The sequence below is a fragment of the Nasonia vitripennis genome, chromosome 1, assembly GCF_009193385.2.
Source record: "Nasonia vitripennis strain AsymCx chromosome 1, Nvit_psr_1.1, whole genome shotgun sequence".
Lineage (NCBI taxonomy): Eukaryota > Metazoa > Arthropoda > Insecta > Hymenoptera > Pteromalidae > Nasonia > Nasonia vitripennis.
This window is the reverse complement of record NC_045757.1, coordinates 13984723-13999509: the sequence shown is the minus strand read 5'-3', so window position 1 is coordinate 13999509 and position 14787 is coordinate 13984723. Positions and strand designations below refer to the sequence as shown.

At 48.2% G+C, this 14787-nt stretch overlaps 1 protein-coding gene across 1 annotated transcript in view; it reads right to left on the bottom strand.

Annotated features, from left to right (window-relative positions):
• The window catches only part of LOC100121944 (teneurin-m), a 565536-nt gene that overhangs the window by 549647 nt on the left and 1102 nt on the right, over positions 1-14787 (bottom strand). The gene's annotated exons all lie outside the window — the stretch shown is intronic.

Here is a 14787-nt window from a genome sequence, read left to right as displayed (position 1 = left end):
CCACTGGAAATTTCGTTCGGATAAAGCTGCTTTCGACGGCTCGCACTTTGTTTTTATCCATGTCGCAGCGTTAAATAACTGAATAGAATAAGGCATATTTGTTTGATTTTCTCGCGAAATCGTCTAATGCCTATAACTTAATCAAATGAGCCTTTATTAATTGGATGCATAGCTTTCAAGTCATATTCTCGTTCAAAAGTTGCTGAAATTTTGGAAGATCAACTCTAATCGAACTGACTCATTTCGCTTTCGCGTTTAAGTATGGTGAATCGAACAGTCATACAGACGAGCCCACTCCGTAATAAGCATATCGTCTCGCGAAATAATGTATACTGGTACATTCAACCTGGCTTATACGCATTTTAATCGTTTGCCCATCCGCGCAACCATACAGCCTCGACTCGCTCTAATGCAATCGCAAGACGGCGCAAAAAAGGATGAGAGGCAAAGGGAGAAAATATCTCGTCATAAATGCAAAAGCCTCGGCGTTTCGACAAAATGCTCGGCTGCAGCGGCGAAACGACGAAAAAAAAGGGCGACAGAGGTAGCCAGGGGACGAGTAAAATGACCACGCGGCTGCCTCGCCAGGAGGATTCTCTCGTTCTCGAAAGGATTTTAAGTGGCCCACTCGAGCGAGATTTGTCGCGCCACTCCGGGACTTTAAGCTTCAACATATTCCATAAAACACGCGACCGCGCTCTCAGCTCTGTGACTGTGTGCGTGCGTACCGGAGGTAGCTCCCTTTTTCGGCCTTGCCGACGAGCGCTTCTTTCAATTTTCTATAACACCCCTGGTAGCAAATGGCCGATAAGTTCTGGTCCGTTCCCTAGCGACTCGGTAGAAATGAAACCCCGAATCCGTCGAGAAATATGCGTAGTTTCTACGCTGAAACCCGAGTAGCAGAAGTTCTCTTAATTTATTGCGCATGCGCGTACGGTTCAGGCCAGGCACAGGCATACTTGAAGTATATGACGCGTATTGTAGAGGCTGTCTGCTATACAGCAGAATAGCATAGCAGACAGAACTACAGTTCTTACAGTTTCAGTCAATGTTGAATGATAAATATTTAGCCTATTAATTCATCTAGAATGATTTTGAAGGGAAAATATAATTTTCAAAGCGCTCATTGAGAGTGAAAGCCTAACCCTACACATGCATACTGTCATATATGAATCTCTCATAATCATGCTAAATTCATGATATTGAAGTTTGATGTCTGTTTGATCTCTGTTCTTTTGCATTAAGACTTGTTAAATTATTTAAAAACAGCCTGCCATATCAGTTTTTACTTAACAGTCTTGGTTCGTCTTTTCACCCTGAACCCTATGGCTTTGGCGGCAAAAATACAGATGGGTCTATACATGTAAGTTGAATTCATATCAGCTAGAATTAATTCAACTCAATATATTGTTACAACATGCTAACACAAATTAAGTTGCAAAATTTCAGCCCTCTAGGTATGATAGTTTTCAAATGAGAGCAAAATCAAATTTTATTGATTTCGTTTACTTTTTTTCACTATTTTATTTTGGCATTTGAAAACTATCATACCTAGAGGGTTGAAATTTTGCAACTTAATTTGTGTTAGCATGTTGTAACAATATATTGAGTTGAATTCATTCTAGCTGATATGAATTCGACTTTCATGCATAGACCCACCTGCATTTTTTGATGCCGAAGCCATAGGGTTCAGGGTGAAAAGCCGAACCAAGACTGTTAAGTAAAAACTGATATGGCAGTCTGTTTCTAAATAATTGAACAAGTCTTAACGCAAAAGAACAGACATCCACCTTTAATATCATGGATTTACCATGATTAGGAGAGATTTGGTGGTTGAGAGTAACTGGCTAGCATACTGATGAGATTTAAATACCTGTGCAAACCTCATCATTGGTGACTTTGAGTGCATCGATGACACTTTTTACACAGTAATTATACTTGAATAATACAAAGTCAGCCAGTACACAATGCTGTACATACTGTCATGTATGAAAGCATGCATGTGTAGGGTTGAGTTTTCACTATTAATGTGCACCTTAAAAATCGTGTTTCCCCTTTAAAAGACATTGTAGATGAATTTATAGGGTATATATATATATTCATCAATTTATGAATATTTTCAAACAATGTCAATGAAGAGCAGGATTATTGGTGTGAAAAGTAAGGTTATATGAACGAATCATAGTGGAGAAAAAATTCTACCGAGATTTCTTCCAGAAATCATGTCTGATTTATCGGGGTTTTCATGTAGATTCTACTCTGGAAACCTGCTAGATTTGAAAAATCTCGGTAGTTTCCAGGTACTTTCTCGGGAACGCTGCTAGCAGGACGCACCCGTAAGTTCTCGTTTGAGCTACGATCGTAGTAAGACGCGTAAAATACCCTGGCCGGTGTTCGTTAACTACGTATTCCCGTGGATTATTCCGCGTTTATCGTGTCACAGACGCACACGTCTGCAACGCGAGCAGCGAAAGACGAGTCAGCGATAAGAGTCCGCCGAGTCGTACTACGATGCATAGCGTCCGAATGCATCGTAGACGTTAGCTCAGTGATTAGAGCACAGGCCTCTGGCTCACGGTTCCGCGAGTTCGAGTCCCGTCGTCTACTTTTTCGCTTTCGACTCTATCTCCTCTCTGTTTGTAACAATCGACTGACTCTCTCGAACGAACTAACGAAAATGATATCTCCCGGTTGACCGCAGACGTCTCTCCTCCTTTTTCACTCCAGCGCCGCGTTACTTTTCGTTCGATATAGGCGTACGTGTGGTCGAGAAACCGGCCGCAGATAAGAGAATGTCGTATAATTTTCTGATACTTCTGTCCGACGAGAGCTGCAGCAACGGCTGTAAATACGCATGAGCGAGGTGCCTAATGCGACGCATTTGTATACGCAATTTCGTAGTCACAAGTCTAGTTATCCCGCAGCTTTGCAGAAATTTATGAATCTTTCCTCTTCGTGCGTGCCCGTCATGCAATGCCCGGTGCTTTCGATAAGCGCTTTAATTGTGCGCGGCGAAAAATGTCAATCACTCGCGCGGAAAATTCCGAAATCCGTCGCAAAAAGATAACAAAGCGCCTAAAAGTCAGGCGCGATTGTCCAGTGCATACAGGCGCGGTAATTAATTCCGCGGCGCGGCCGACTGGATTCAATCAAATCGAAATAATCGAAGCCCTGGCGTCGGTGTTTGCAGTGTCAGCGCTGCGGCGGCGGGGGCGGCGCCGTTACGAGAATGTTTTAATTACGTACTTTCTCCCCACCGCTCCAGCTGTAGTCACTCTTCACGGCGTCGGCGGCTGGGGTGGGAGTAGTCGAGCCGAGTCCGGGTTAATGCGGTAATTCACATGCACTTTGACTGCATTCGACAAACAGCGGAGACAAACTCGACTCGACTACTGCCGTGTTGCTGCCGGCTTCGATGTTGCTCTCTCGCGCTCTGTCTCTCTCCCTCCTATCTCTCTAATTCTGTCTTGCTCGCGGCTGCTGCTGCTTTCGCGCTATCTAGTTATCCCACTCGCTGCCGCTGCTCTTGTAGCTTTGTACTTTGACGAATTTCTGCTTGCCGAGGAAGGATAGAGTTTCTGCCCGACACCGGCGAATCATCGCGTGTTTGTACAAGAGCGTCGGAGTTTTTGCGCGGCTTCGTCCTGATTATCCACCATCTGTCTGGATGGATAATTTTTTTAGAAGCGTCATTCGCCAACTAATTAAAAGTTTATGCATTCAATAGCACTTTTTCGCAAAATACCGTATCGCAACGTCGAGCCGAACTTGTAACCGCGTGAATATTTCTAAAAATTATCATAAATTACAGGCCCGCGCCTCAATATTCCGCCGAGACTCGCCGGAGTCGAAATTTCGATATTCGCCGCAAGTTGTTCTCGGGAATTCCGCGAATTACCCCAAGCTCCGGCCGTACGACTTCGCGCAAAGTTTTGAGAATACGAACACGCAGACGCCTAAATTTTCCTCTCCTCTCCATCTGCCTCAGCGTGCAGCAGTCCAAAGTCCATAGACGTCTATGGAGAGCAGCGAGCAGAGCGCTGGACGCTGGTACAGTCGAACTATACACCTACACGTACACACTGCACTGCACTGTTTTGCCTTGCACTCGGCGCAAGCAGGGGAAACCTCTTTAGCCGTAGGTATGTACCCCGCTGCAGTCTGCGGCAACTTCTCGGCACACAGCGCATTGTTTACCGAAGATAGAGGAGAGAGCGAGCGATAGCCGCGCACAGCACATGCGGCATATGTACACAGGTGAAAGAGAGAGGGACGAGCGGAGGAAGGGATGCAGCCGGGCAGCGCGCGCGCGCGACGACGACGAGTTAAGTGATTCGAGTTAGCGGACTAATTTGATTGGGGATGGCGCTACTTGTAATGCCATTAGCGATCGATTTCGATATTGAGTGTCACAGCGTTATATGGCTGACGTAGCGGCGGCGGAAGCCGTCTTTCTCAATGTTACAAACGCCGATGCGTGTGTACCCGCACTGTTGCTCGTCGGTTAAAGGGATGTATCGGAATCGTCGTCGAGAGCCGTTATTGTTGCGCTTTTTCTATAGATAAGATTCGCAAGTGTACGGCGCTGGCCTCGGACTTACCTGTAACATAGAGAAGGATAACAAATTTAGAGCTTTAATACCGATGTATTTTTCCGTTGAGGGGAGAGGCTAATGCATAATTCAGGAGAGCCGAGCGGCGTTTAATGAGAAAACCCGGCGCGCGCAGCGTCGCCTCGTTAATTTCGCGAGAGCGCGAAGCAAAACTATTCCGGAAAAATGAAAATATAAACAGCTCTCTCTCTCTCTCTCTCTCTTTCTCTCTCTCACGGCTGCGGCCGCAATAACACCGATAATGCCCGTGCCGAGAAAAAATCCCTACGCGAAAACGCGATACTGCGGCGTTGCAAAAAAGTTCGCCGCGCAACTACAGCACGCCTGCGACGAAAGCCAATATTGCGGGTAATCAGAAGAAGCTGCAGCGGGCCTCGGAGGAGCCTGTGCGTGGAGTGCGTGCAATAACAGCGTGAGAGGCTGGGAAACACGCGCTTAAGAGTGCTCCACACCTTGAGTGACCCGCCACCTAGCGAAGAAAACGTTTTTTGTTTATTATAATTAATATCATCGTAAATCGAGTTTCAGCATGCGCAATAAGTATTAAGGAATGTTTGAAAAAAAATTAAGCAATTAAAATTAAATAATAACGGCTTATTTCGTCGGAAAAAGTAAAATTGTAGTTAGCAAAATGGCCACTGCTTCTTAAAATTTGCCCGACGGAATAAAATGTGAATTTAAACTTTTACCTAATAAACATAATTTTGTAATATTCCTTGATATAGACTACACTTGCTGAAACTCACTAACACCCACTTTTCAACCTTTAAGTTTGTTTAAATTATTAATGGTTATTCAGACGTAACGTGGGGGCGCTGCTAAAAATTCGAACTTCTAGCATAAGTGTGGAGCACTCTTAAGCTCCTTATTCCGCCGATGACGAGGAGATTCTGTGCGCGTCTCAGCGGACTCGACCTTTTCTACTGATCGCGGCCGTACATACACGAGCCTAATACCCCTGAAATAAATCAACGCTCCGAGTCGAGAAAAGCTCTGTTGCTCGCGCAACAGCCGCTGAGGCGAGAAGCGTCTTCCCACCCGCGCTTCCGTCACGTGTACACGAGCTGGAGAGTGTATACGTAAGAGCGAGTGATATACGGGGACTGCAGGCACAGAAATCCACTGCAGCCGGATCGTTGCTTCCGACCCAACCGGTTCGAGATAGTCTCTCTCTCGGAACAACAACAACGAGCAGCGCGTCGGCCGGTTGAGAGCGAGAGAGAAATGCAAATCGCCCAGTGCGCGCGCAGGTGAGAGAAAGACGGACAAAGCGCCGCAATCACGAGATTCACGCGAGGCCGCGCAGCGTCGAGAGTAATTAGTTGCGGAGGAGCTGCTGTATAGCTCTGCATGCGGGGCTGGGCCGGTTTCATCGCTTTAGCGAGCTAACTAGCTGAAAATGTGTAATCGCGGCAAGCCGCGCGGGCTTTTGATTAAAAAAAAAAAAGAAAAAAGAAAGAAATACAATCGACGATGCGTTTTCCGGCACCATAATTTTTCTCCCGGAGAATTTATGAGGGCTCCGGGATATAAATGAAAAATTCCACGTATAATAACTTCGGGGATGTAAGCTCTAAGCGGAAATCATATTCCGCGAGAGCTCTAAAGAGAATGAACGATGCTAATGGATGTATATTCGCGTATATACCGAGCGCTTCCGCCTCGGCGACGGGTAAGCTTTTTGACCTACATAATCTGCAAAAGAGGTAAAAGAGTACCTGCCATGCGCGGATATCGCATTACGCGAACGATTCTCCCGACTAAAGTGGAACCAATTACTCATTTCGTGGCCAATGAACGAATTCGAAGATTCAAAGTCATACAATGCTACAGGCGCGAGTAATGCAAGTATAGAACATTCAAGTTTCGGCTCGCAATATCCGAGGCTGCCGCCGCCGCTGGCCCGATTAATCGCATTCTCCCGCTGCAGCAGCCTCCGCCACGCTGCATAAGCCACGTAATAGGATCTACGGCCGTTCCCTTATAAATTAATAAATGCGCGCTACTCCCTTCCCCCCTCGTGATTTATACGCTCGCAGCAAGCGACTATACGTACGCGAGTCTCGCGCGAGCCATTTTTACGGACTTAATACTCGCGTTCTTGCGCTGTTGTCGAACAAGCGCGCACGAACGCGAGAGACAGAGAGCGTATATCGGCCGTAGTTTGATTGACTAACCGAACGCGCGCGGCGCGCGTGGAGAGAAAGAGTGGATAAAGCCGATCGAGAGCGCTTTATTTTTTCCCGCGCGCAGTTCGGAGTTAGAGAACTGCTGCAGATCGCTTGTGTGTTTCACACGTACGCGACCGAATGGTCCGTAGCGATTCACGGGGACTTTGTTTTGTTTATACGTTTAGTCCCGTTGATTGCGATCGCGTCGAAAGAGGGTATCGTTGCGTGCATTATTTGATCACGCGATTTTCATTCTTCCAAGTCGCGCATATCGTACAAACAGTCGAAGTAGTTTTCATTATACAATACAGGCAATTGACGCAAGAATCGCCGAAAGCGAAAGCGCGTGAGAAGCTCGTTCGCCGAGGCGTCTCTCTCTACTCTTGTCGATGAACGGCGCCGATATCAATCTCCATTTTTTAAAGCTGCATTCCCCCGCTCTAGCTCTTGCCAATACGAAGGCGGAGGAGAAAAATATTTATGAATCCTCGTAATCTCTCTCCGTTAAAGGGTCCGGCGATCTCCCGCACTTTACGAGCTCGTACGAAATCTCTCTCTCTCTCTCTCTCTCGCTCTCTCTCTCTCTCTCTCTCTCTCTCTCTCTCAATCTCACTATACGCACGCGTACACAGCACACCTGTGCCGGCCTTTTCCGGTATCGTGATGCACTGCTTCGACGAAACGCGCGAGTCCAGCCCGGCGGCGAACAGCCTGTTTATGTATTTTTTATGCAAATGCGCTTCTTCTCTTGCTGTACACGTACTGCGTGTACGTTAATATAGGAGCGATCGCGCGAAACTCGTGTCATTAACGATTCGACAGAAAAAATCGGACAGTAGATCCAGCTGAGCTCGAGACCGGATTAACGCGGCGCTCGGCGCAAAGTGGATAAAAGATACCCAGGAGCGCCGCGGTGGCAAGGTGTCAAGGGGCGCCGCCGCAGCCAATAAAACGCGCGCACTCTACGCGTATATATACATCGTAGATACTGCGCGACCCAGTATATTACGCAGATAGCCATGCTAATTCGGCCGTAGCGCACCGCAGCCGCGAAACGTCGAACTGCGCCGTGAGAGAGAGGGAGAGCGTGTTATACGCAGTGTGTGTTGCGGCTTGGTTATAGTGCGCGAGTTACTGCGGGCGGAGCTTTCGGTCCCTGCGGCTTACGACGCTTTAGAGCTGCGGTCGCGGGCTTTTTCGAAAAGTCTTCATTTTCCGCCGATGGAAAAAGCGGCATGCTCTCCGTTCGAACAAACGATATAGCCGCGCCTATTAATGTAAAAAGGATCAAATACACTCCGTATTCGAATTAACGGTGAGGCTAACGCGAATACTGCACGTCATCGCAGGCGAGGAGTATAAGCGCCGCGGGTGTAATCTACGAGGAAAAAGAAGCAGCGCCAGCGGAGAAACAGTGTACTCGTAAAATCCGCGAAATCTAAAAGGGTTATACAACGACGAGTGTGCGCGCCGCACGAGAGCGTTTACGCGCCAGCTCTCGCGCTGTATAATATTTTACAACTACTAAAGATCCCGTGCGGACGATAATGTCTCCCGAGCGACGCGCTGCAGCGCTGTGCAGTGTATAATAATAACGCTCCTTTTCTCCCTCTCTCTCTCCGACTTTTGATTTCAGCTGCCCAGCCACTTTTTTACTCATACTCCATAATAAGGGGCAGATTAATCTCGAAAGCGAATTACGATTGCCGTATCGTACGGAGTCGATGCTGGTGAAGAATATACACCGATTGCATTTATATGTCACTCGAGAAAACTTTCTTCCCGGAGCCCATTACCCGCCGGGAGAGAAAAAAGCGAGAGAGAGAGAGAGAGTGAGAGAGAGAGAGAGAGAGAGAGAGAGAGAGAAAAGACAGCTACTCCGACGCGAGTGAATATCCTCCTAAGAGCGCGGTGGCTTCGCATTAATTAATTTGCCCGAGAGTTTTAACGACTTATTGCACTTCAATTAACTCATTTTAAATTGTATAATCCCGGGCTCCGCCGCCGCCGCCCGGCCAGTAATAAACTTGCGGGCGGAAAGAGCAGCGCAACGGCGGCGGCGGCGGCGCGCGCACACAGATTTCGCGACCGCCGCAAAGCCTCTGGCGTTTTCGCTGTACGTGCGCTCTATAACTTTTGCCGCCACGCCGCGTATAACGAGGAAGCGAGGTATTAATGCTTTTTGCATTAATCGTCGAGGCGGGGCTAATGCGTGAATTTTACTCCTCTTCAAATCGAATTAGCTTATATTATAGCTGAATTTAGTCGATAACTTTCGGGAGGAATGATTGCCCGCTGTTTCGCGCCAACCATTAGCGCCGCATAACAGTCGAAAAACACAATAGCGGGACTCGAGAGTCATACGGAGAGGCAGTGGAACATAGAGCTGGGAATGATCTCTCGGCTGCTGGCGCGAGAGCGGGCTGTCCTGAAACGAGGTCGACATAATTGCAGAGAGAGAGAGAGAGAGAGAGAGAGAGCGCGAGCGCGTGAGCTGCCCCAGTCATACCGGAAGGAAAGAGCGACGACGACGGAGGATATGGAGTCCCAGACTCGTCGCCGCCATCCATTGTCTCTCTCACTCACTCGCGGACTCGACCCAGCGCGCTGATTAAATACTTGACACATCCCCCTCCCCGCGCGTCTCGCGCACGTATATAGCACAGCGCTCTCGGACCCACGCGAGCCCCGTCGGAGCCCGCGACATAAATTGTTCGAATCGAAATTACGGGAACGAGCTATACGGAGAGCGGGATATCTAGAATAGCAGCTTGGCCCTTCGAAGCCACTGCGCGCGGGAAGAGCGACAAAGTTCGCCCGGGCAGGGGCGAAGGAGGGAGTAGCTTTCGGGGCTCGGAACGAGCGCGCGCAGATAAGGTTTCTGATGGGCAGAACTGAAAACTGAACGAGTTCTCGTATGGGATTCGCTGCTCCAGTTTCATTCCGACGATAAATTTTTCCGAAACGTGCACGCATATATAGCATCGCTCACGTAATACGATTGCAGAACTCATGTGTGAGATACATATGTGGTGCTAGAAGGGACGAGCACATCTCCCCCTATAGGAGGAAAATAGGCTGGGTTCCAGTGAAGGCAAGAAGGGAGTTATTCGCGGCGGTGATGCTTTATAAAGCAATTGTAATGGGACAGCCGCCGTATCTTGCTGCCCTTTTTGATAGGAACCAGTCTAGAACCTCGGCTAGGGATCCGCAAGAACTAGTGGTGCCTAGCGCGCGTACCGATGCGGGGCTATATTCCTTTAAAGCCCAGGGCGCGCGCCTCTGGAATTCTCTCCCGCGCGACGTGAGAGATCTCCCGTCGCTTAAATCTTTTAAGGCTGTGATGCGGAGGCGCATATACGTACGCGAGATTGAGTGTACTGTCGATCAGAACACTGATTCTGCGACTGTTTCGTGACTCCGTTAGATATTGTACCGTCCAAATATTTATTCTATTTATTTATTTATATTATTAATGTATTTTAACATCTATGACCAAAGGTTTTTATTTAAGTGACGTGATAGAGTAGTAAATTAGAAGAAAAAATGTACATAATGCGTAATACGAATCTGTGATAAATTAATGACAATATGTGATACATATGTATTTTTGACTTGTGCAAAATAAAGGCTAATCTATCTATCTATCTATCTAATATTATAATATACAGCCTGCACTCTCCGCGCAAAATCCTCCGCAACTTGCATAACGACTCTATCAGCTGAAAATCTCACGCGTACGCAAGCAAAAAAACGTACCAACGTGTTCTCGGACGGCCTTTACACTCGCTCCTTGATGATCGCACCGCCGCCACCCGCAGCAGTCCCAAGCGCCCTAAATAACACGAATCGCCGCGCGATCAAGGCCCCTACTCCGCGCGTCCGCCGGTCTAATTTTCTCTCTCGACCCTCGAGCCAACGTATATAGCTGCACGAGTTGATTCGCACGCGCTGCGCTCCGCGTGAAAAAGTGGAGGAATTCATTCGCGCGCGTCACAAGCGCGCACACACGCGATAGTGATTAAAACGTCAGTCTGCGCGATAGACTCGACAATTTATACATAGGCTCTCTTATTCCGCCTCATCGATATCATGATTTGAAAAATTTCTTCGTTGCTCACCCTTACTTTAAAGAACCTCCTCGAACATCATTGGTGCATTGCCCGATATAAAAGGGCGGAATAGACAGGCGAGGAGCAATTTGTTTTTCGGTATCCGCTTACACGCTCGCGTCGAGTGTTCCGCAGTCGCGTAGCCGAGAAAATAATTTAGTCCCAGTTTCTGCGGATGACAGTCATAAAACCCGCGGGGGGGCTTATACCTTCGTGAACTCGCTCGAGATTGCACAAATAGCCGCCAATCATAAATAATTGACAGACAATCAGCGATGAAGATTTAGATTTTTACCTCGTCCTCGATATGCTGTCGATGCCGTGGCTTCGTTATTGAAATTAATACGCTCGCGAGTTGAAGTGCGCTCGTGAATTTTTAGCATCGGAGTGTTTTTCGTGCAGTATTACAACGAAAGCGTCGAATAAAACCCTCTGGAGTGCGAGCAATTTTCGAGTGTCCCCAAGGCTAATGCTCAAAGAAACTCGTTCCCGAAATCCAGCTAAAGCGAACATGAAAAAAAGTGCCTTCACATAAACTCCGAAATTTCGAGGTGCGCGCGCGGAAGATGAGCACACCGGGAACTTTATCCGCGTCGGTCGGCGCTTTTTTGTCGATTACCTCATCAGCCGGATTTACAGACTAACAAAACGAATAAACGATCTTATAAAGCCGAGCTAGGCTGAATCTCTCTCTCACTGGCGGGTAGCAGAGCTAAAGTAGAGGCTCTATCGCAGGGCCATTAACGTTTTACAGGCGCACGCGCGCGCGCCTGGACCCCCGAGCCGTAAATGTTTACGCGACAGGTAATAAAGACGCTTAATACTAATGACAGTAATACCGCAAGTTCGGAGTTAGTACGGGAGAGCGACAGGGAGAGAAAGAGGAAACTGCGCAAAGTCGGGAGGGGAAAAACGCTGCCGATGCCGCCGCTGCGAGGCGAGTCGTTTATGTTCTTCGTGCGGCCGAGAGATTCAAACGCGAATCACCCGATACGAATGTTAATGGACTTTCTATATGTATATATTATTCCCGACGGTCCGCGTATAGATTATATTTTTACGGACCAGAGTGCGCGACGAGTGCTTCGCACCCGCTTTTCGCAGATCTGTGTCACAATTATCGGGGGAAAGCATTGAGCGCGTAATAATGCGCATCGCTTTTCATTGCTCTGTCTTGCGTGTCTGCCTATACGTTGTTCCGAATCGTATTTGTTATCGAGCCTGCGAAACATGGATTCGAACGAGAGATAGACGGCTGCATGCTTTTGTTCGAGAATAAAAAACAATCGGTTATCGCTCTTTATAATGCAAAAAACAGCAACGGTTTCCGTGCCGTCAGTCAACTCGACACCTTCAGAGAAAAGAGAAATCTTCGCGTAGCTGGCGAGCATCGCGCGATGTATAAAGTATACATAACTGAAATGAGCCGATCGCACTTCCGCCGCTCGCGTGTCCCGCGGCTGCACGCCCAAAATTCCCGCGGAATTATATTGCCGCTGATTGCCGAGGAAATCAGTACTTTTGCGCGGGTAATGCTCGTTCGCGAATTCGAGCCGGCCTACGCCTTTCTCCTCCAGCTGTGTAATCTTTTCGCAAAGTGGGATGCGGCGCGTACTTTGAGCGAGTGCCTTGTATATGGGTAAAGGCCGCGAGCTTGATGCTTTTAGAGAGTTTTATTGGAAAGGAGGTTACGTTTTTGCAGAATTTTTACATCTTAATTCCTCCTGCACACGAGAGTAAACTACAGCAGTAATGATAATTGTGTTCTGTTTGCAGATGCGGCCTTCTACGGCTTTCTGCGAGCTTTGCGCAGCTTCAGTCTTCGGAAAAAATTCGCTCACTCTCGTGAGCGGGTTCGGAGGGTTCCCTGAGGTAGCAAAGCTCGTTTAAAGAATGCAGGATCCAGAAGACGTCTCAACACACATGGAAGCAGTCCGCGATGAGTGAGTACTTTTTTCATTACTCTTACGTTAACATTGAATCCATCATGCAAACAATTTTAGACGCCGAATTCCACCGGCGCTTATGGAAAAAAATCAACGACACCGACACGCTGGAATTGCTCTAGCTCGCAAAAAACGGAGCAAAATCCAGTCTCTCGCCGCCCAGGGCCATCGGCAGGGCGCGGGAGCAGGCGCCGCCGAGAAATAAACTAGCGGAAATGAAGCGTAAAGCGCTCCCGATGACAGTTTTGACGAATCGAGCGCCTCGATTATTACGATTCCGGAGGCGCCGCAACGGCGGTGATTGAATCCTGATCGATTGGCGCGAGGCGCGCGCGCGCGCAATCGTTCAAAGATCACACGTCAAAGCCCCGCGGCCTCCGCATACGCTGTTCGCGTGCTTTGTCTCGCGGTCTCGTGCACGTTTTTCGAATTTCCCGGAAAAGTGCGCCGCGCTGCAGTTGCACGATCTTATATACGGCCGCGACGTTTGTTGCCGCGTTACGGCTTTTTTTCTCTCTCTTTCTCTCTCGAGATTACTTTTCTCTGCGCGCGTTGTTATTCCAGAAAGAGAGAGGACAAGAAAGGCAAACTCGAGAGGGAGAGAGCGTCGTCGCCCGCGTGAAATATAATCTGTACGCTTTGAAGGGTAAAACTTGTGACCCAGTTGCAATAATTTTTGCTGGATCGTGCGCGGCAGCGAGATTACTTTATTATGGCTCGGTCGGTAAAAAAGATCGTTATGATCTTAAGAAGTTTTCATCTACAAAAATTAAAGAAAGTTACGAGTGTAAAAATCCAAGTTTTCAGTTTTCTATGCTAAATTTTTCCCGCTGCAAAGTTTCACTCTCTCCTCTCGCTCCCTCAGCTTCGAAACTTTATTCTCCCGCGTAGTTTGTTCGAACAGTCGCGTGCGCGCGCGACCCAAGTCCTCCCCGACTCGGCTGGCGGAATTTCCAAATTAGATCGTTAAAGAAATACATTTATAAATCATCGATCTCCGACTGCGCTAATACACACACTCACAGGACGCTTTCGCGTTTAAACTTTTCCCTCCAGGAAAATTCCGTCGTTACAACTTCGCGCCAGCTGTACAGCCGCGGATTCCGCTACACACGCGCAGCCGATAAGAAAGCCCTCGTCGATCGGCCTGTTAGGCTCGTCGACTTTTTTTTCCAACGAGGACTCTCGAGACAGAAGCGCACCGATAAGGCGCGACTTCCTACATATACCTAAATCAGCCGCGGCGCCGCCCGACCTTCTTCCGCATCGGCTCAACGTCACTCCGAAAGCCTTTTTGCCTCCGTCGAGCAGCTAGCACCAGTTTAAGTGCTTGTTTGCCGGCTGCGCTAAGTGCGTCCGAGGAGGGGGCTCGGATTAGGGCTCCCGGAATTTCCCAGTCGGATTATAATTATTTTGGCTCCGAGCGCATTTTCGGCCCAGAGTCCGCGGAGCTTTTTTCGAGTCGGTTAAATTTTCTCGGGGCAATTCAGCGCTGCAATTAAAGCGAGTTGAAATGCGAGCCAGCTTATTTTCCGGCGCATTCGATTTGGATCCGCGAGCAAGCTTTCGTTAAAAATACGTAACAAAGCGAGTTTCATCGGCGAGCCCGGGATTACTGTAAAAAAAGTAGTCGCTAAGTATATAGCGCGCAGTGGCACTGTGTGAGTTAAGAAAATAAACGCCGTGGTGTAGGTATTTATGTGCGCGCGCTCTCGAGTTACACCCCCGCTAATTGGAGAACGCACCGCAATTATTAAGCGACGGCTTGTGACGAATGAGCCGCGGCGTTTAAAGAGCAAAAACAAGCTCGTTGCCGACGTTATAAGCTCCTAACCGAGAGAGCCGCCTTCTTGTGACCGATATATTCATGAATGAAGCGCAGGCTTTTATAGTTCCGCGCCGTAACTTCTCTCCGGCGTCGCGGTTAATTAAAAACGATGCTTAC